The sequence below is a fragment of the Pinus tabuliformis genome, chromosome 5_1 (assembly GCF_031772625.1).
Source record: "Pinus tabuliformis cultivar Carrire ecotype Pingquan chromosome 5_1, CPIR1, whole genome shotgun sequence".
Lineage (NCBI taxonomy): Eukaryota > Viridiplantae > Streptophyta > Pinopsida > Pinales > Pinaceae > Pinus > Pinus tabuliformis.
The window spans coordinates 676,681,149-676,704,133 of NC_142305.1; positions in this window are offsets into that span (position 1 = coordinate 676,681,149).

The following is a 22,985-nucleotide window of genomic DNA, read 5'->3' on the forward strand; positions in this document are numbered from 1 at the left end:
CTTACTAGATGGAGAGGACTTCGATGATGAAGGTTTAGATAAAATTTTTGATTTTGATGTTTTTTTATTGTTTTTGGTATATGCATGCTTATAACTTTTCTCTTGTCTATGCAGATGTTGGAAGAGAGCGGCTAGACGGGATGTCCCCAATAGCGAGGCGCGTACCTCGCCCCATCGATGCTATTGCCCCTTATTAGGAAGGGAGCGAAAACGAGGAGGAGATTTTGAGGAACCTCGAGGGGTTGACTCATGGTATCCCGGAGTATGCTCGGATAAGAGACATGCCTTTGTGGTACCAGAGGCACATAGTGGGAGTTTCAGATCGGATCTACCGAATACTGAGTCGTGTTTCACGAGCTGTCTCATGCTATCATGACCACCATGCTGAGCAGTTCCTAGGTCTAGTACTTACATATGTTTTGAGGCCTGCATGCCACAGATGTACGAGGCCTGTGAGCTACGGATGTTATTATAAATGTACATATTGTTTTTTGGGTTCTGATGTATCAAACATTCTCTCTCTCTCTCACAAACACACACACACACATATATATGTTGTATTTTCCTGTCTATTATGGTACAAATGTTTTGTCTTATCTTTCACATGTTTCGTAAATGTCTATCCAACACGTAATTAGCTAATGCATATGTCAATGTATTCATGCATATAGGAATATGATGATATGTAATATAATCAAAAAGTATTTCCAATAGACAGATACAGAGATACATTCATAATATTCGAGGGTTCCTGACAGAATATTGCCCATTGAGTTGAAGGACGACAAGCTGTGAATCCAGGTTGAAAACCAATTCTTTGATGCCCAGAGCGATGGCTTCTGATAACAGTTCAATGACCGCATTGTATTCAACAATGTTGTTGGTTGTACGACCTAGGCAGATACCTTGAAGGTCAATCAACTCACCGTTAGGGTTGTAGATAGCCCATGCCATGAATGATAGGTTTCGGGTGCTTCGGCAAGCACCATTGGCGAAACCAACATGAGGAGTTGCAGACATCTGAAAAGCAAGAAAAGCATAGTAAACAGGAAAGCTGTTCGAAAACTATCACACAAAACCACGTTGTACAAAAATGAATCATACACTAATGTACATAATTAACCATGCAAGATGTCCTAAGCATAGTACTTTTTGAGGTAATGTTATACAAAAAAATGACCTCCTCATCAACTCAGAGGTGAAAGACATGATCACTGAAGCAAAGACCACAATTGCAAGCCTTGATTCCACACTAACGCTGGTTACACATTGAAAACCTACTTTATAAAGCTTGTTACGAAGCCTAAGGGTACGTTAGTGACCCTACTAACTCAAGTTGTTAGACCAGGGGAAATGTTAGTGAAACTAAGGGAAGTTCCAAGGGTTAATCCAACGAATTGACTCACATATCTAGATATTTATCCCTAAATTTGCTCAAGAAAAGCAAGGAAACATCCAAAAATCAAACTATTTGGAGAAATTCCAATCTGAAAAAGGAGGCAAAAGGGAAAGAGCTGAAAAGCAGGGCAAGTTCATTACTTTTGCCCTAGTGAACTCTATGAGGAACTTGGAAACCCTAAACTGATTGCTATATAAACAATGAGAGGGTCATTGTGAAAGGGGTCAGAGCATTTGAAAGGATAGCCTACTAAGCTATTGTGAACTGTCACATACTTGAAGAAGTGAGCTAGAAGAGAGAGAGAGAGAGAGAAGTGGAAGGGGCAAAGGAAGGCTGATACAACAGATGGTTGTAATCACTCTTCTGTTATGAATAGAGAACTACAGTTGTGTTCCCTACTCCATGGTGTCGGTAACCTTGTTCATTAAGTTGTTCATTTAATACTTGTTTATATGAGTAGTTTAGTTGTATGCAAATAGATGTTCATTGTGCATTCATATATTGGTTTTCAAGGTTGTATGTGGTGATTGTGTTTGCCTTTCCTTTGTGCAGGAATTGATTTGGAGCTGGCTTTGAAGGAGTTCTTCTTGGCTGCATTGAGATCTCCAAAAAAATCTAGAAGGAGACTTGAGGTAATCCTCTTTCCATACTTTGTTAATTGATATTGATAGATGAACATGTGTATAACTTGGTAGCATCTGCAGATAATCTTACAGTCTGTCAAAGGTCCTGGGAAGGCCTTTGAGGGTAGTTTTCATTCTCCATACACCATGCATTTTACCCCATAGCAGAATTGGCGACTCCACTGGGGATTATATATCTAGTTCCCAGTTTACCCAAACTCTTCTCTCTTCTCTCTTCCTTCCAAGAGCTCCCTATTCTTCAACAATCCTTTTTCTGATCCACCAAATATCTTGCTGCATCCTACTAGTATACATTCATCTCAGAAACTGATCTTGGAAACCCTATTTTTGATAGATTTCCCACACTAATGCAGGTTAGCAGGCTACATAGAGCTTTATAAAGCACTGTGCCTGTGTACAAGGAGCATTAGTGGGCCTACTAACTCTCTGTAGCCACTGTTACAGAGCATTAGTCTCCCATTGGCTTGATTTTCAGTAGAATCTATGGACCAAAAGGGATGGAAAATATTCTCATGGATTGAAATAAGATCTGTAACTATATTATGTCAGAAAAATTGGTGTCCTAGAAATTTATTCTTAGGAAAAAAGCTTTGGATTTTCTCTCTTAAAAACATTTTTCTAAAAGAAAGACTGAAAATTTATATTCATCCTTTTGTTTAAATAGTTGTGAGTTGCTTCATTTTGGTTTCAAGTAGTTGTTAGGAAATATTGGAAAAGAATCTTTTGGTTATGCATGTTTTGAAAGACTATAGATTCACAGACGAAACTATGAATATGTAGAATACAACTTGTATGCATCAAATTGAAAAAAAAATTCAGATCATTGTTTTTGCATGATTTATTGAGTCAAGAGTCTCACCATATTTCATACGTCAACACCCCTACCGAAGACAATAATCAAGTACACATAAAATTTACATTAAAATCAATCAGTTACTCTTTTGAGCAAACCAACATTAGCTAGGCTAGGATCTTGGGATAAGCATGTGAGTGAACTGCCCAAGGTCGAAAACCAAACTAGTGTCATTAATGAGCGAAAAATTCCTTCTGCACTCATACTACTAGGACCACTCCAGTAAAAGCGGAGCGAAATACGAGACAACATCGGACTGTAATTGAAGGTAGCCCACCTTCTCTTACAAATCCTTTGGGAATTCTATGTATTGGGGGTCCCTTCGGGGATTTCGAAACTGAGTCGGGGACTCAGGTATCCTGCCCACACAGTGTGCTGTCTACAACTATGTCCCCCCCGGTGGTGTCTGTGATCTAAGGTATCTCTTGTGGCCAAACTTATAGGGACTTACACAAGGTGACTGGGATGGGCTGTCCTGGTACCTAACATGGACGGAACTACTCTGTCTTCAGTTTTTGGGAGGGTGCTCGTCTTCACGAGAGTACTTGGCCCCTCAATATGAGGTTTGGGCGAAGCTATAGAGTAACCATGACCGTACATTTGGCCATTCTTCTTTGTTATTCATTGAGATACTGGGTTTCATCTTTGGTGATCAGTGCTTAGCAGACAAGTTAATTTCCCTCTGTTTGCTTATTGATCCATTTAGTGTATTTTTTATATTTTTTTTAGGTACCTGAGTGCTACCATTTGAGACTTTAAAGAATATCGCGATAAAATTTATTGGTAAAAATTAACAGTCACTGTGGCTACATCCGACCCTTGTCCTCACTCTAGACGATTGTTAGGACTTCCTCCACTTATTGTGGAAGATCCACCGAGTTCCATTGAACCAGATTCCATCTTTGGGGTATCAGTCTCCTAGATCTCACACGGGGTCTATTTGGACAACCGATAATTCAAGTTTGCCAAAGGATTACTTTACCAAGGGATTTATTCCCCCCTTTAACCCTCCGCTCACGAATCCATTGGAACCTGTCTTGGCTCCTGTGGTACCTAATCCCCAATGCCCCTGGCAACCCCAATGAGTCCACTACTACCAAATCGACTGCTCTTCCTACCACTGAGATAAACTCTGTGCAGTCTACAAAAAATCTTGGTGGTAAGAAAAAGAAGAATAAGAAAAAGACTACTCCTTCTGAGGAGCAGTCAACAAAGCAGCCCGACCTAAAACCAAAGGCCATTGTGCCTACTGAAGAGGAAAAGGATAAACCCACTAGATATCCATGAAAACTCTATGCTAAAGACCACATGACTTGACATTGTTTGCGGCTTCAAGAATGCACAGAATACCTTTCCAAAAGGGATTCTGGTAAGGCCCCGCCTATCCTTAGAAATCCTTTTCCCACTCAACAGTAGCAAAACCTTATTGCAAACCAACTGCCACCCTCGCAAGGGGGAAACGATGGTTCACAACATCCTTTAGTTGGGGAAGGATCTTCTACCATTTTCACATTTGAAATGGTAGAACTCGCCACAAGAGCCAAATCTTATGAAGCTCCTGTCGCCCATGCAGCGAAACCTTCCTCAAGTCCAAACCCACCACTGCCCAACGATTTGCATATCGAAAGGCCGGTTGTGGACCTTGTAATTCGACCCCCAAAAGGGGCACTTCAACGCACAAGGCACAATACATTTGCACGTGCCGCCTAAAACTACAACATTGTAGAAGATTTGGCGCAAGCGTTGTCTGCTATGTCGGCGCTTGAAGTATTACAAACATGCCCAACACAACGGAAAGCTTTGCTTTCAGCTATTGCTGGTATCGACCCAGAGGATTCCATGCTTGCTATTTTCGACATGGACAAGTGTAAACTTCCCCTTTCTCACCAACTTGCATTCCAAGTGCATATAACTTCGAAAGGTAAAGGTATACACAGAACTGTCACCGACAAAGGTGCTTCGACCCGCGTCATGTCGGCTTCATGTTGGCTCACCCTGGGTTCCCCAACCCTATCCCCACCGTCGAACTCCCTTAAAGCTTTCAACAACCACACCTTTATCCCAAAAGGATACCTAGCCAGTTTCCCCATCACTTTTTATGGGAAAATGGTAACCATGGACATAGAAGTCTTAGACAAAAAACTTGACTATAATCTCTTGCTGGGTCACAGTTGGACATATGCCATGATGGCCATAGTATCTACTGTCTTTCGCATCATCCAATTCCCATTGGATGGAAAGGTAGTTACAGTAGATCAGTTGTCTTTCTGCACCCCTGATTATTCGCCATTACCAAGCAGTTTCGTACCCCTAGTAGGTGGTGTGCCTGACTCTTACATCAGTATCGGTACCGGTCTACTGAAGGCTTCTTCCCTCATGGGTTGTTTCCCTCTTTAGTCACCGAAGGCTTCACAGATGGTCAATATTCTTTCATCTATTCCTCATGAATAGACCAATCAATGGATCCTATCGGCTCCTTCAGACATTGACACATACGGAGAGAAAATGCCGCTGTCACCAGCTAAATCGGCCTACCAAGCCAGTCAATTTGCATCTGAATCTCTGGTCACATTGGTTTCGGCCACCGGTACCACTGCCTCTCCCATAACCGCTCTTTCTTTCTATCCACTCAATCAAGTCCTACATATGGACGAAGGTATTAGGGAGGTCACGAGTTTAGAAGAGCGACCTTGGGAGGATTCGCACCATCATGTTTCGATATCTAATTCGGACATGATGCCTCTTCAAATCTTACCACCTGATGCACATGACATCGTTTCCTCACCATATACAACTATCCAACCTTTGGACTCGGAAGGAAATAGGGGCAATATTTCAAAAACATTGCTCCTCGATATTTTTGTTATGACAGGCATTGTGGAAAACATACAGATTGGAGCCAATCGCAATCCTGAGGAAATTGTGAGCTTCACCTACCCATTTAGGGACTTCCGCGATGTTTTTCCTTGGTCTTATGAGGAAATGCATGGCATAGACCCTTCTATTGTCAAGCATGAGATCAAGGAAGGTCAAGTGTTCTTTTTATGGTATTTTTCTTGCTCGTTAATCTGAAAAATCCTTGAGTCTCCTTCTTCAGGCTCGTTAAACTACCATGAAGAAGATCGAGCATTCTTTTTATGGTATTTTTCTTGCTCGTTAATCTGAAAAACCTCGAGTCTCCTTCTTTGGGCTCGTTAAACTACTACAACGAAGAATAGAGCACTTTTTGAGATATTTTATTGCTCTTTAAAAAATATAAACATCTCCGAGTTTTCATCGTTAAGCTCGTTAAATCTATGCGATGATGGTTAGAGCACTTTTTGAGATATTTTATTGCTCTTTAAAAAATAAGAAACATCTCCGAGTTTTCATCGTTGTGCTCGTTAAATCCATACGACGATGCTTTGAGCAACTCTTTTTTGATCTTTTTCCAGCTCATTAAACAGAAAAAGACCAAGGGAGCATTCTTTTTAGGCCTTTTTTTCTCACTCTTTAAACTGAAAAAATCCCGAGCTTTGGCTTTAGGCTCATTAAACTTTATAAAAATGACCCGAGCATTCTTTTAGGTACTTTTCTTGCTCGTTAAACTGAAAATTCCCGAGTTTTTGTTACCGGACTCGTTAAAAATATACAGCAGCAGCAAGAGCACTTTCTTTTTTGGGACCGTTTCTCACTCTTAAAACAAAAAATCCCCGAGTTTTTCCCCTCCTTCAAGCTCATTAAAACTATGAAGAAGGGATGAGCCGTTATTTTCCCTCTTTTTCTCGCTCACTAAACTGAAAAAGATACCCTGAGTTTTCTTCATTTGACTCATTAAAATTTTTGATGAAGGTATTGAGTTTGTCGTCACGTGACTCATTAAAAATTCACGACGAAAAATGAGTTTAGTTCATCGCCTCGTACTCGTAACAAAATGAGGTCGACATCTATTGAAAATAGGTTTCTCTTTATCCGGGTTCAATAGATTAACTTACAGAAAAGTAACTGATCCGGGTATACTATTAACCTTTTGTCGCACCCGGTTAACAACTATGACAAAGGGACCACCATGGAATTTGTCTTTACGATCTTTTCAGACTCTCTAAATATGAAAAGACCACTGAGTTTTCTAGCCTGGACTCTTTAAATTACACAGACAAGATATAGAGTTGTTCTTTTTACGATACTTTTTCAGACTCTTAAAACATGAAAAAATTGACGAGTTTTCCTGTTTGGACTCACTAAACTAATCAGATAGGGCAAAGAGTCAATCTTTTTGCAGTCCTTTTCAAAATCTTTAAATATGAAAAGATTAATGAGTTTACCCATTTGGACTCATAAAATTAATCAGATGAGGAAAGTGGACAATACAACTGTATTCCATATTTGAAAGCGTGGTTTGGCAGCAGTCATTCCCTTGAACATGGCACTCCCTCAAATAAACCTCCTTTTGATGGCCTTTCAATATGAACCCTACCATCCTATGAGTTTTAGCCTATATACCCTAATGTAATTGCATCCCTATATCCTAACACTCTGTAGTGTTCATGAGTCTAGTGCTGTCTGGTTAAAACCGTTGTCATGCCTTCTATTTTTCAAGGGTTACCCATTTGTTTCCTCCATCAATTGATCAAACATATCATTTCATCATACCCTTTGTTGTTTAGACCCAAATGCTCAAAATGTTCCTCAAAAAACATAGTCATTCTTGTCCCGTTTCGTGTCGACTAATGTAGGACACATCATTGCCTACCTTTCGACAGGTTTCTTCCTATCGACTTCAACACTTTATCTAGGAAGATAACCTAGAAACACATTCAGTGCCTTGGTACTTGCAGACATTAGTGGCAGGTTTCCTTGTGCTTGGTTAGGGGTTCTCATTATTGGCTCCTGATTAAGCGATTCTACGGGTGTTCGACGAAAAAGACATCTTTCACACTCGCTAGATTGCACTGTGCATCTTTGAGACCATCACCATTATCGGTGGCCTTCCTCGCATCTGTTAATGGTCTCCATTGTTGACTGGTAATCAGATGATTTCGTTCATGTTCGACGTCAACACATATATCCACATGTATTGATCTATGCTGTTCAGTGAAGCGGAAATCAAGACCTTGGGTAGAGGCTTGCATCATTCAGCCTTGTTTCCTCTCCCAAGCTGCAGATATTGTTTTTTGGAGATAGTTGTTTCAAGATGATTCTATTATGACACTGGATCCACATTGTGCTTATCGGCAGCCAGTATCGTCATATCTCTTTTGAGAAGATTACTCTGAAATAACCACTGAGCATGGGAATGCCCAACTCAGGACATGATTTTAGCAGCTATATATATATATGTTGTATCAGGTTTCCCTTGCTGCCAAAAGCTTCTCTCTCTCTACATTTTGATAGGAAAAATTACAGTTTCAATAAAGTATTTTAGTCATCATCTCTGCCTCTGCTCTCATACTTTGGGGGGCATTTGTTATACAACAAAATGACCTCCTCATCAACTCAGAGGTGAAAGACACGATCACTGAAGCAAAGACCACAATTGCAAGCCTTGATTCCACACTAACGCTGGTTACACACTAAAAACCTGCTTTATAAAGCTTGTTACCAAGCCTAAGGGTGTGTTAGTGACCCTAGTAACTCAAGTTGTTAGACCAGGGGCAGCGTTAGTGAAACTAAGGGAAGTTCCAAGGGTTAAACCAACAAATTGACTCACAAATATCTATATATTTATCCCTAAATTTTCTCAATAAAAGCAAGGAAACATCCAAAAATCAAACTATTTGGAGAAATTCCAATCTGAAAAAGGAGGCAAAAGGGAAAGAGTTGAAAAGCAGGGCAAGTTCATTACTTTTTCCCAAGTGAACTCTATGAAGAACTTGGAAAGCTTAAACTGATTGCTATATAAACAATGAGAGGGTCATTGTGAAAGGGGTCAGAGCATTTGAAAGGATAGCCTACTAAGCTGTTGTGAACTGTCACATACTTGAAGAAGTGAACTAGAAGAGAGAGAGAGAGAGAAGCGGAAGGGGTAAAGGAAGGCTGATACAACAGATGGTTGTAATCACTCTTCCGTTATTAATACAGAACTGCAATTGTGTTCCCTACTCCATGGTGTCGGTAACCTTGTTCATTAAGTTGTTCATTCGATACTTGTTTAGATGAGTAGTTTAGTTGTATGCAAATAGATGTTCATTGTGCATTCATATATTGGTTTTCAAGGTTGTATGTGGTGATTGTGTTTGCCTTTCCTTTGTGCAGGAATTGATTTGGAGCCGGCTTTGAAGGAGTTCTTCTTGGTTGCATTGAGATCTCCAAACAAATCTAGAAGGAGACTTGAGGTAATCCTCTTTCCATACTTTGTTAATTTATATTGATAGATGAACATGTGTATAACTTGGTAGCATATGTAGATAATCTTATAGTATGTTGAAGGTCCTGGGAAGGCCTTTGAGGGTAGTTTTCATTCTCCATACACCGTGCATTTTACCCCATAGCAGGTAAAGCTCGTTTCAAGGCTTATCGAGAGGATATCCTTCATAATCAATAAGCTCATAGGCTCTTTTCTGCAAAACACATTTTAAAATATAGGGCCCATGCCACATAGATTCGAACTTGGCTGCCCCCAGCTTATCGTTAGTTTGGTCGTATAACAGGACCAAATCACCCTAAAAAAAAGCGCGAGGGGTGACCGACTGATTGAAATGGGATTTGACCTATTTTTTCTGTGCTTTGATGACCAAGGCAGTGAGTCAGTGAGTCTCGTCCAATCTTTCTAAATATAAGAGGCGTTCTTCTTGAGGTGATGTTTCGGGGAGGAGTTTAACAGCTAACTTGAGTGAAGGAATCTCACATTCGATCGACAATGTTGCTTCCAGACCATAGACTAGATGGAATGGTGTGAACCTAGTTATGTCTTTGGTTGAATTTCGGTAGGCCCATAGAGCTGAAAAAAGCATGAGATGCCAATTTGACTTGTGCATCCTAATAGTACGCTAAAGCATGGTGACCAAAATCTTGTTCATGGCTTCAACTTGGCCGTTGGCCTGAAAGTAATATGGGGTCAAGCCATCATGGCACACACTCAATGCAGATGTTAGTTTTTCCATCATGTAATCTTTGAAATGGGAGCCATGGTCTGTGACAAAGGCTTGGGGTACACCAAACTTGGAAATAACATGGTTAAAAAGGAATTGAGCCGTTGTCTTACCATCTGCTGAATATGTAGGCATTGCTTCGGCCCATTTGGTGAAATAATCTACTACGACGATAATATAGCCATGCACCTTGGGAAAATGAGGGTTACATGTCATATAATCGATGCCCCATTTGGAAAAGGGAACAACAATAATGACGATGTGTAGGTGAGCGGGTGGGGTGTGCATCTTGTGTTGGTAAATTTGGCATTCGTGACACTTGCGGATAGCAAGAATGCAGTCTTTGAAGATAGATGGCCAGAAATAACTAGCGCGAAGGATTTTATGAGCTGTAGCGTAACCAGACATATGACCACCACATGCCCTCGAGTGGAAATCATTGAGAGATATTTCAGCTTCCTCGATCGTGAGGCATCGACGAAGAACAGAATCAACACCAACATGATATAAAGTATCACCAATAATATGGTAGGGTTGGGAATGATTCTGAATCCTTCGACGATCATCCTTGGTCAACGCGGAACAGAATCTGGAGGTTTGGAGATACACGATGATATCACCGTACCATGGATCAAGGGTGCTAATCAGGAAAAGGGTCTCATCTGGGAGTTGTTCATCTACATCAGCAGGGAGAGCTTTGAGGGAAGGGAACAAATCAATTCAGCGAAAACAAGTGACTTCTTAGATTTGGCCGTAGTGAAGACCAAATCGAATTCTTGTAGGATAACGATCCATTTAGAATACTTGCCCCCTAGCAATTGACGAGTTAGGATATAGGTCATAGGGTTGCATTCAGAAATCACTATAGTCGTACGTAAAAGAATATAGTGCCAAAAACGTTGAACAACGTGAACAACGGCCAAAGCCAACTTCTCGACATGTGCATAATGCGTTTCAATGTCGAGGAGATTCCAGCTAAGGTAGTAGATCACATGTTCGTTGCCTTCATTGTCGTCTTGAACCAACACCATAGCAATGGTGCTAGGGGCTGCGGCTAGGTAAAGGAAGTAATCTCGATAATAGTCCAGTGGATGCAACAAAGGAGCATTTATGAGGACGGCCTTAAGATCATCAAAATATTTTTGGGCCACCTCGTCCCATGCAAAGGGTGTTCCTTGTTTAAGAAACCGGGTAAATCCTATAGTTAGCCCGGCATAGTTGGGTATAAAACGACGAAGAAAGTTTTCCTTTCCATGCAGGCTTTGGTGTTGGTGTAGTGAAGATGGAGGGGATAAATTTACAATGGCCTCGAATTTTAACAGATCCAGGTGAATTCCATCCTTGGAGACGATAAAGCCGAGGAGTCATCCTGATTCCATGCAGAAAACACATTTGTGTGGATTTAACCGAATGTTATAATGTCTGCAACGTAGAAAAATCTGCCAAAGATGGTCTGGGTGGTCTTGGCGCTTACGAGAATGGGCAGGAAGGTCATCCAAGTAAGGTTGGAAAATGTTGCAAATATCATGAAACACATAGGACATTTCCCGTTGAAATGTGGCTCCAACATTTTTGAGGCCGAAAGGGAGCTTCTTGTATGCGAACGTACCCCATGGGCAGATAAAGGTTGTCTTCTCTTGGTCGGCCAGTGCAATATTGATCTTGTTATAACTAGAGAAACTATCCATAAAGGAAAAGATCTCACTCCCAGCACATTCATCAATGAAGGGAGTAGGATAGTTGTATTTAGGACATGCACGATTAAGATCTCGATAATCCATGCAAACGTGGATCGTGCCTTGTTTTTAGTCACCGGGACAATATTGGACACCCAGTTTGTAAGGGGGATGGGATAGATGAACCCAGCTTTGAGAAGCTTTTCAACTTCACCCTTAATAGCAGCGACCTTCCTAGGATGCACTGGGTGAAGCCCTTGGCAGACGGGATTTGTGTGCAGATATGTTGGTATTTCATGCACCACAATGCTAGGATCGATGCCAGGAATTTCTTCGTAAGACCATGCAAACACATCATGGAATTCCTAAAATAGACGAGTATATGTCTTGATCTCATCCGGAGAACAAGATACCCCAATATGAACATGTTCAATGACACCGGGTTTGATAGAAATGTCAATCGGTATCGTTTGGGTAATATTACCCAAATTTTCTTTCAACCATACTTCATGAGTAATAGTCAGTAGTGGAAATGGAGAAGAGGACTCTTCGAAAGTGGTAGACATGACCATTGAGCGAGGCAGGAATGAGGAGCGATGATGGGTATCGATCCAAGGTAGTTCCTCGAGAGACATGACTTCCATGATACCTTCATCGGTAAGGAAGGTCTCGGCTAAGGGATCGGATGATTCCAAAGTGCCAATCTAGGGGGATTCAGAATACATATCAAGAGAGGTCTTTGGCATATGATAATCAGAGGATGCAGAGTTCGAAGCCAAAACAATTTCCATGTAATTGACTTTGGCGGGACTAAGCGGCATGACCTCGCCCCAAGCATCAACAAGATCTAGTGTAGGTATGACCCAGGGATCATATTTGACTGAGACCATGTTGATAGAGGAAACATGAGGAGGTGGGAGTGGAAAAATTCCCATTAAGGCAAAATCTTTGAAGAGTCCTACCCCCACTCTCTCATAGGGAGTACTAGAGTGCTTGACATACGAAACGTTGCCATCTGAGGAGGAAGAAGCTAAGAAAGACAGATGATCGACAATTACAATCTTCCCTTGATGGGGAAAATGAATCACGCGAAACAAAGAGGAGGCCACGACATGAGTCCAACTTCGGCCAAGTAGAAGATTATAATTGAGATTGGCGTCAATAATCTCTACTTCAACTTACACTATCTTGCCTTCCAGGGTGAAGGCGAGGTTAGGTAATACACCGAAGGGTCGCGAATCGCGCCCATCGAAAGCTTCCAAAGTGTTCAGAGATTAGTTCAGTGCAGGGGAACTAATAGCCTTCCGGCATGTAGTTGACATGATGCAGGTGGAAGCACCTTAATATATGAAAGTGCTGTGGATGGTCTTCTCATTAATGATTACCTGAATAAGAAAGGCAATCTGATGAAGGAGCCACGGTTCTCTAGATCAAAACAGATCAAATTAGAATCGGTGGGATCGATGCCACTGATAGCCGACAGCAAAGATTTCCGCTATGATGGGCAACTTTGGAGTACCTCGAGAGCTGACATGGCTAACGGTGCCTAAGCCAAATCCTCAAAAATATTATAGTGCTGAGTGGATTGGGCATTGGGATTATACGACGATTTCTGCAGCAAACCTCGAGAGGGTGGCTGAGCAGCAGAATCAGGGTTAGGGCACCTGATTTGCAGTGGGCCCGAATTCGGGGTGGAAGAACAAGGAGCAGCTTATTTTTCTTTCCTAGTGGCTGGAGCTAGAGTTTGATAATCTTTCAATAGGGTAGCCAAATTAATGGGTCTACTCATCATGAACACTTGGGATCTAGAGGAAGCAGATCAAGGTTGGTCTACCATTTGAGTCTGTTGAGATGGAAATGGCTCTTTAAGGATAGCAGGGGTCCCTTTGAGCAGGCGACTAACTTTGGATCGTCATGTACAATCCTTAGTATAGTGATCCTCCTCACAAATGAGGCAGGGGTACTTAGGTTTTCATTGTGAATATTGACTAGCAAACGATTTGGGAGGACCTTGTTCGGGGCGTTGGCTTTAGCTTTACCTTTGCCTTTCTTTTTTCCTTTCGAGGATTTGTTCATTGTGGTAGACTAGACAACATGGACCTCTAAGGTTTTACTAGGGCTTGGTGAACTTTGAGATGAATTATTAGAAGAAGCGTTCAAGATTGACTTCTATTTGGAAGAAGTTTTAGTGGGGGTCTGGGATACTGAACCAATAACTCCATCAACGGGAGGAACAACTGGTGACTTTGATGCTGCGGGATCAAATGATGGCCACGGAGCATTGGGTAACAATTCATATAAGGTGCCAGACTAAGAGTAAACTAGATCCAAGTACTGGGCATGGGCAATGGCTTGCTCTTCAGTGACGCATCCACCCATAGCTATATCGTGAGAAATTTGGGCTACAAATGATTTGGTAAACCATTCAGTGAGCAACTGATCAGCTATCTCAAAATTGATTAGGTGATGTCTACGTCTCCATTCATGGATATGATTAGAGATGTGCATCGCAGTGTCTTGCTTAAGCGATGCGAGCAAATAGGTTCTAGTTTCATAATGAACTAGCAACTGAAAATGCGTGAGGAAAGCCATGGCTAACAAATTGAAGTCATAGAAATTACTTCGAGGTAGCTCGATGTACCATTTCACTGCGGCACCCGTGAGGGTTCATTGGAAGAGACGAAGATGAATGGAATCATCCATGTATGAGCTCGACGAGCACCAGAGGTGATATGTCATCACACGGGCCTGAGGATCTTCTTTATCTTTTCCATCAAACTTTGGGCAATCACTTGGTATCTTGGACGACACTGGAGGCCAGTATGGTGAATGAAGAATCGGATCATTCGTAATACGCGATACATACGACAACTCAAGTGTAGCCAAGAAAGGTAATTGAGTATTAAATGGCATGAGAGGTCGATAGGCAGGTCCATAAGGAGGAGCCCATCCCTGCTGGTAAGGATTTTGACCCCGTAGTGGGGGATTTTTGCCATATGGCATCTGAGGTTGCCCCCATTGTGGATTACCTTGACCAAAGGGAGGATTTAGACCAATACCTTGAAATTTTCCATGCACAGGTTGCTGATAGGCAAAGTATGGGTTAAAAGGCTGCTGAACCTGTTGACCTTAGACATATGGGTATGGGACCTATTGTCCTAGAACATAGGGCTGTTGGGCTTGTTTTCCCTAAACAAGAGGGTTCTGGACCTACAATCCTTGGGCGTAAAGTTGATACACTTGTTGCCCTTGGATGTAGGGGTTTTGTACTTGGTGCCCTTGGCTAGCAGGATTCTGAACTTGTTGACCCTGGACAAGAGGATTTTGCACCTGCTGCTATAGGATTTGACCTTGACCCTGTCCCTACAAGGGTTGACCTTGTTGATATGTATACAAGGGTTGCTACTGCCCGAGTTTTGTTGTTGCAAGGGCTGCCTTTGTTGTTGCAAAATTTGTCCTTGGGGCTGCAGAGGTTGGCCCTATGAGGGTATGGGTTGAGAGGTATGCAGAGCATATTACATCTACTGTTGCGCGGCCTGCTGCAACTGTTGAAAGGATTGACCTTGCGGTTGTTGCAAGTGACCTTGCTGTGGGATAATCTGCCCTTGCTGTTGTGCGGAAAGCCCTTGCTGCAACAAAGGTTGCCCTTGTGGTAACAAAGGCTGCCCTGGTTGTTGCAAAAGTTGTCCTTGCTGTTGCAAGGGTACTTGAACAGTGCCCGGGAAATTACCAAACTGAATCTAGCCGTAGCCAGGCTGGATGTACTGCCCAGGTTGGAGGGTGTAAGGTTGATTAACCAATCCTTGAGAACCATATGGAACGTAATGATTTTGGTATTAGACTTGAGCCCCATAGGGCTACTAATATGCAACATTGCTCGATCTAGATGGACCACCAGGATTCTAGACCTATTGGTACTGGACATTGCTTGGTCCAGTAGGGTCAGTATGGTTGTAAATAATACCAGAAGAGGGTTGGTTTATACCAAGCATGTGAGCTTGTGAGCCGCTCACATTAGTGGCACCTGACACCATAGAGAGATTCAGGTTCTTCCCCCCAAGCGGTGGCACAATCTAGCCACTGACTAACGGGACATAAGAACTAGCAGAGACAATCTTTGAAACCACCAGTTGAGACTGATGTGTAACTGGGATCGATGATACAAGAGTGTTCGGGACGGTGGACTGCACCAGGACTGAAGTAACAACTGGTTGGGAAGACATGTTCGTGACGAATGGACTTGACACTTGATGCCCAAATAGAATTATGGTAGAGTGATGAGGCACTAGGTGTGCCTGAAACTAAGTGTCCCAAAGACACATAGTCGGGTGGAAAACTGGTGGGAATACCTTCTGAATAAGGGAAACCCTCGGGGAGGAATTGAAACTATAATTCTTCCCCCTCAACAGTGTGTGGAGTAGAAACTTTGGACTCATCTGGAGAAGTGACCAAGGCATCGCCTTCGGGTTCCATGTTTGAAAACAAACGAGGACGAATGGTCGAATGTGTACTGGAGGATAGTTCAAAAGGAACACCCGGTTGGTCGTACGAACTGTAAGGATGTTGTGGTGATATCTCAACAACATGAAACAGAGGGTTCGGAGGATAGATAATGAGTCTAAGATGACCGTCAGTGGTTGGTGAGTTCTCTGGAGTTCAAACAGGATTATCTGGAGATTCCGGGCCAAGATCATTAGATGATCTTGAATCAAAAGTAGGCGAAGGACGAGATGACAATGGTTGAACTCTCAAAACAAATGTGAGTTCAACATCTCGGTCCTCAAGTGACTCTGGTAACTCAGGAAACAAGTCCTCAGACAATCTTTCAGACGTAGGAGAGGAAGAGGAATTGGGTGAACTAGATGGTTCAACCACAATGACCTTGTCTTAGTCGACAGAACAAGTAACTTCAAGGCTTTAAAATGTCCTTGGAAGGGAACTCACGATTTGGTAAAAAATACTAACAAGATATTTTGGATTGTGGGCAATCAATTATTAAGACGCATAAAAGACTGATGTTCTTTCATTTTTAAAGAGTCGAGAAAGAAACAAAGATGACTCTATCACTTTTGATTGGAAACGAGCTCGAAAGGACAAGTTCTCTAATGATATTTTAAGTTTAATGAGTCAAAAAGATTAAATTACTACTCTGGATGATCTAGGTAAACAAGATTACTAGGCAATCGTGAACTGCAGAATACCTCTTGGTGAACCAAGAAGTACGAGCAGGTAATCTCCCCGAATGCTGTGTTTGATGTATCACACTCCCAAGGCGGCTGACTTGGCTTCCTAAGGATAAAAAGATTGCAACCTAGTGGGGTCTCCTATTATATACTCGATGGTACAGGGAGAAAAAATCCATGCTAGGCTGTCTAATGCTGAAGCTAACGATAGCTGCTAGGTTTACAGACACCGAAACACGTCTCTAGCCTAGACCTTCTAGATATGATCGTTAATGCCAAATGCGCCTTAGGTTAATTGAATTCATTTTAGGGTTGATCTTGAGTTAAGTTTCAGTTTTCAGGTCTTAGCGATGCTACTCGAAAAACCTAAAATGCAACTAAATGGGACAAGACCTTTTCAATTCGATGAAATGCCTACACTAGAGAGGGTAGAAACTACTCAATCAAATGCAAACAATCAAGTAATTGAAAATGAAATGATATTTCACTACACTTTTTCGAAAAATAAACTAATGAAAAATGCATTCTAATTCCTAATTTCCTAACAAGCACTTATCTATCAGTCCTTTCAAAATGAAAAAAATTCTCTTCCTATTTTAAATGCTGATGAAATTCTAGTTTTTTAAGAGATGCAAATCATAATGATGCAACAAGCTAGAACTTCATATTTTCTCATGAAACAACGAACAAAATTTTTCGCATACAATCTTTCAATGAAAATTTTTTCGAGACTATGAGCTCTTCAAGTAGATGCAAACATGAAAAGAGAATTTCATTCAGATCGATGAAACACCAACTTTACTAAACACAAGGCCGACAAGGTAATCTATGCCGAAAAAAGACGTTCAAACTAGTAAGCAAAACTTTTTCAAACTTGTGCAAAAAGAGGTCAAAGTTGTAAGGGGGACCAAAATAAAATGCAAGGAGCAAACACACCCACAACCAGACTTGATGAGTCCACAAGCTACTGAATGGGCGACTAGCTAGATGCCCTAGTGTCACTAGCCATTCAATGACTCAATCAATGGGACAGCAAGATGAAAATCCAACAAGCAAGGAAAACCAAATGAAAAGTAGCTTCCTAATCAGGGGGAAAACAATCAAAAGGGCTCATGAGGTCAAAAACACAAGAGCAGAACACATTGGCCAATATGGGGGTCTAGCCCTAATATTCACTTACATAGATCGACGCGACTGCCTAACTGAAAACAAGCACCAAAGGCGGGTCGACAGAACTGTTCCTCCACAATTTGCGCTAGTTGGCGCGACTATTAGCCAATTAAATGTGCTATCCAAAGGAACTAGGGAAAATTAAAAAAATATTCAAAACAGGGACCAGATCTGCTACTATGAATTTCAGACTTAGGCTAGTAAGTAGGAGAAAAGAAATAGAACCAAAGGGAAAATGTGAAACTAGAAAAGTTCTCATGAAATCATGAAATCTAAAACAAACAAAAGATGGGATCTCCCTAGTGGAGTCACCAATTTGTGGTGAAGTTAAATTATAAGTGTGGACACGAACGAATTCCTCTAGCACGATAATGGGTCTAGCCAAAACAGATACATTCTGTGGAAGATTTCCTTAGGCTAGAATCAATCAAGAGGGCCTAACACTTGTTCGCTTGTCCTGCTTGATGATGTCCTCGCTTGCTCGCTCCAGCAATATTTGGCTTCCTTCATCAAGCTCCTGAAACAATTAAAAAAAAATAGCACACAAACATAATAATAGACAAATTGCAATTCAACCTTCTTAATGAGTCAAGAAGCATCAAGACACAAATATGTAATATTGCAAAACATGTAGGAAATCAATCGATAGTTGCATATATTAATATCAAAGAGAGATTACAACCATTCATCTTGACGTCGCAGTCTTCCTCTGGCAAGACCAGGTTCCCACACACTTCTGCTAGCATTCCATGATGGCTTCAAACAATAATAGTTTAAAGGCTCTTTCGTTTAGACTTCACTCCAAAACAAACACACTTCTCCCTCACACAACTAGATGGCTACAACTAGTAAAATCTTGCTTATCTAATCAAAATCATATACTCACACTCAGCCAACACTCTAACTAGCTTATGCTTGCGAAGAAGGGAGATTTACATAGGAAATATGGATGGGAGTTGGATCCTCTTCACATGGGAGAAAGACTTATCCCTTGAGGTAGTTCCATCATTATAGGGGAAAGGAACCCAAACTGTCATCCTCGACCCCATCCAGCCAAACAATTTACCAGATTTATGTTACGAAGCTTCTAGAGCTAGAAGCTTCGACTCTAATTTAAAAAAATTTCCATAATAGGACCGGCACGACTGGAACACAGCTCAGTTGCACCGATTGGTGCGGCGAATAGTGCTAATCTCTGCACATTGGCATAGGGGAGACAAAGGTCATTAGCGTTGGCCTTGTAAACTGGGCAATATAGGAGTTTTAGGGGAAATGGTGCAAAAGGGAAATGATCTGATCATGAAGAGGGACATAATGGGAGTTTCTTAATGAGGGAAAAGCATGCGGGGTTCACTATAGAGGTCCTCCAGGATCAAGGAGCAGGGAGTACAGGGACAGTGAAAAAATGTTGTGTAACAGTCCTCCTCCTGCAAGGTAGTTTGCAAAAACTGGGCAGTGGTCCTTATCATGACCCTAACCCTTGCATTTTACACACCATACCTCTTCACGCACTTCTAGTCAAGCTGTCCTGTCTTGTTTCAGACTCTGCATCTCAAGGCATAAATTCTTCAGCTGTGCATGGATCTGCTGAACTCATAAGTTAGAATCCTGCATCGGGGTCTCATGTAGCCTCATAGTAATCTCTAATGCCTCCACCTGAGTTGTTATCTTCTACTGCGATAACGCACTTCTTAAATGTGGCATTAGCGAAGCTACAAACCATTCGCGATGCTATCCATCTATCATATTCATATTAGCTTCGTGAATCGTACATTTCAGCCTTCGATCCAGCTCCCAAGGAGTCTTGCCTGGTAGTAGCGTGATCTCTTTGAATCCAATGATAGACTATGCTTCAGACTTTGGCCTGTTAAATTCTTTGTTTAGCGCTGCTTGGATATCCGCGATTCCCGAATTTGTATTATCATTGGAGTGCTTAATATACCAGGTTAGCGCGCGGTCCTGCAGGGTGCTAACAAGTGTTGCTTTATTTATATTTTCATCTGTAACTCCTTTCACTTCCCATACAGCTATTACAACGAACTAGAATTGGTCCGGATCCTCATTTCCCAATCCCTTGAACACAAGCAGCTTCATTGTGCTTGCCATATTGAATCATAGTGGTGGTGGAGGTGGTACGGGTGAAGATGGAGGTGATGGTGGTGAAGCTGGTGGCGGTGTGGGTGGAGGTGGTATTCACAGAATTCTTTGCCTGATTAGATGGATCACACTTCGCGGTGAGACCTTTACGAGATCTTCCTTGTCCCCTTGCAGAGATGAAATCAAGAGGCTAGTTTCTGGTCCCTTATTTCCTTCGTTCTTGTAAGCTTTTCCACTTTGTGTATCCCTAAACATCAAGGTAACTGCCTAACCCTCTTTTCGCACAATAGCATTTTAATCCAAGTATTCAAAGACTTTATGTACTTACCTCGCGATCCTTTGAGAAAGCGTCGCTCTGCTTCGTTGTAGCTAAATGAGGTTTCAACCATGAACTTAATAATGAATCCTCCTATGATACGATCAAGCCAATGATCAACACTGTGTACGATCTTATCCTCTGATGCTTCCAACCTTCGCACTAACTCTGGGGTCCACACAATAGGATCCTCAAGTTTCCACCTTCCTTGGCTATCTGATAGCTTCGTGATCCACTCGTATAGCTCAGTAGGGAAGGATGCGAAGAAGATTTTGTGGATCTCTGTGTATACGTAGTAGTCCAACCACTCTTCTTTTGACAGTCGTGAGTTCTTGTTCACCTGTGCTACGAACTCATGAATTCTTCTGTCCAACCAGACTTCAATTTCTTTCTTAGTTGGATTCCAATGTTACGACATGAGACATCTCTATGTAGATTCTGGTCCTGGCAACGGAACCATTTTTTGGCTTGATGGGGCCCTGATCGAAGCTCAGAGTTATTTAGCCAAACAAATCCCTACACTACTAGCCCTTTCGGCATCAGCCTGTGGAACGTGGACTGAAGTCTCACCCAAAGCAGTATGGGGGGGTGCTGGAACCAAGTTTCCGCACCCTTGAGATGTTTGTGGTGTCGATTTCATCCAACTGTGTCTATCTTCACGTAGGTTACTTCACGCACTTTTCTAACCTTCAATACCCTCGCGATCTATTGTAATTTCCTTTCGCGCAACCCTAACCAGGGGCTGAGAAGCTTTCGCGCTGCTATGGCAGCAAACTACACTATTTCCCCAATCTACACTGCGAATCTTACTTATCTTCTTACATATGTTAGTCAACTTTGTGTAAACAGATATTGTATATTGTATTCACTTAATCAATACAATCATATATATTCGTGTATCATATAAACAATAGAAGTGAAATTTATACCCAATATATTCAATGCATAAAACAGGAAATAAATACACAAAATAGATATGAAACTTCTCTTTATTAATGCTCCAACTGTTACAGACTCGACTCGCCCTACGCACTTAGTTGCAAGAGTCTACGCACTCAGCTGTGGACTACTAGGCCTCTGCGCACTCAGCTGCAGAGCCTTCTCCTACTCTACAACCCAAACTAGACTTTACACTTTTGTTCTTCCACTATGCTCCTATTCCATGATTAGATTGATTCTTCCATTGGTTGATTGTCTTAACTACTTAGAGCCTCGCTCTATTTATACAATCCCATGGTTCGCGGACCATGGGTAGGTCTCTACAGCCGACATTACATTACAAAATTGAGGGCGGAGAACCTTATGACTCTTTTACAAGCTACACGCTCCGCGCCCACAAAATGCAGAGTCTTTACATTGGAGTTACAATTTTTGACCAAAATATGGGCTCTAAGCCCCAAAACTTCCCTTGGGGGATCCCGCGCCCAACAAAGGAACAATCAAGATATTATTCTTCTTGGATATTAAGCTTCTATTTTTTCTCTCTTATATTACTCTCTCATACATTTGTCTCTCTCGCTTAGAAAATTCGAATCGGAAAAAGTATTGGTGAAGAAACCCAGAGAGGTTCATACCTTATGACTAGTTAAGATTTGTGAGTGATAGCTTATGTGATAGGAAATGGATTTTTTGCAGTGCTTTTTCTTTGGATTATATGGCTTTCAGGACTGGTAATAGTCCTAGTTGTGTGTGGCACATAAAGGACTAAAGAGAGGGGGGAGGGTGGGGGGGTGGGAAGGACTATAAAGATAAGAGACTGACTCCCTTGTGTTGTGTAGACCTGTATTGTATTTTTGTGAATGTGAGAAAAGATGGATATGAAGATCACTGAGTTTTCCTATGTGTGTGTGTGTGTGTGTGAAGGAGAATGGACTTCACTTATGGTGTTAAAATATTGTCTGAATCTGAGTTTGTGAAACACCCTTCAGTTAATTTATCCTCAAGGCATCAAGATTGGCATGAGGGTGGACAACGATGAGAAATTGGAGTTCAAATTAGCCTATGGTGGGGTGGAACATGGCTCACGCTACTTCAATTTCCAGTATTTTTTTGGTTGTAAAGATAAATATTTATTTCTATGTTAATGATATTCTTAACAAATATGGTTGAGTGATATGCATGATTATTTTTTGTTGTCACATAATTTAATTTATTGATCTTAGTGTTGGTTATAATAGTAAAGTTTGAAATCATAGAAGTGTAGTGGGTTTGAATCACTTAGCCATGGAATTTAAATGAATTAGGATGCATGGGAAATTCATGATAATTTTGCTAATTGCATGACTTCCCAAAGAATTTCATGTTGCATTTTATTCAATTTCCTCTACAGGTTATAAGTTCCAAATTTGCCCTCTGATTTAAATAAGATGAGGAAGAGTTTGGGGCCATTCTTGGAGTTTAAAGATGGAAGCCATAATGTGATTTATGGGGAAAATGGGTCATCTTGGAATTTTCACTATAATTGTTTTTGAAGGTTTTAAAGGCTAAAACTTGGACCATGTTAAGGGGAAATATTATTAAACATATGGTTAAATTTTTAGATCTTGGTTCACTATATTTTAGGATATATGATCTGAG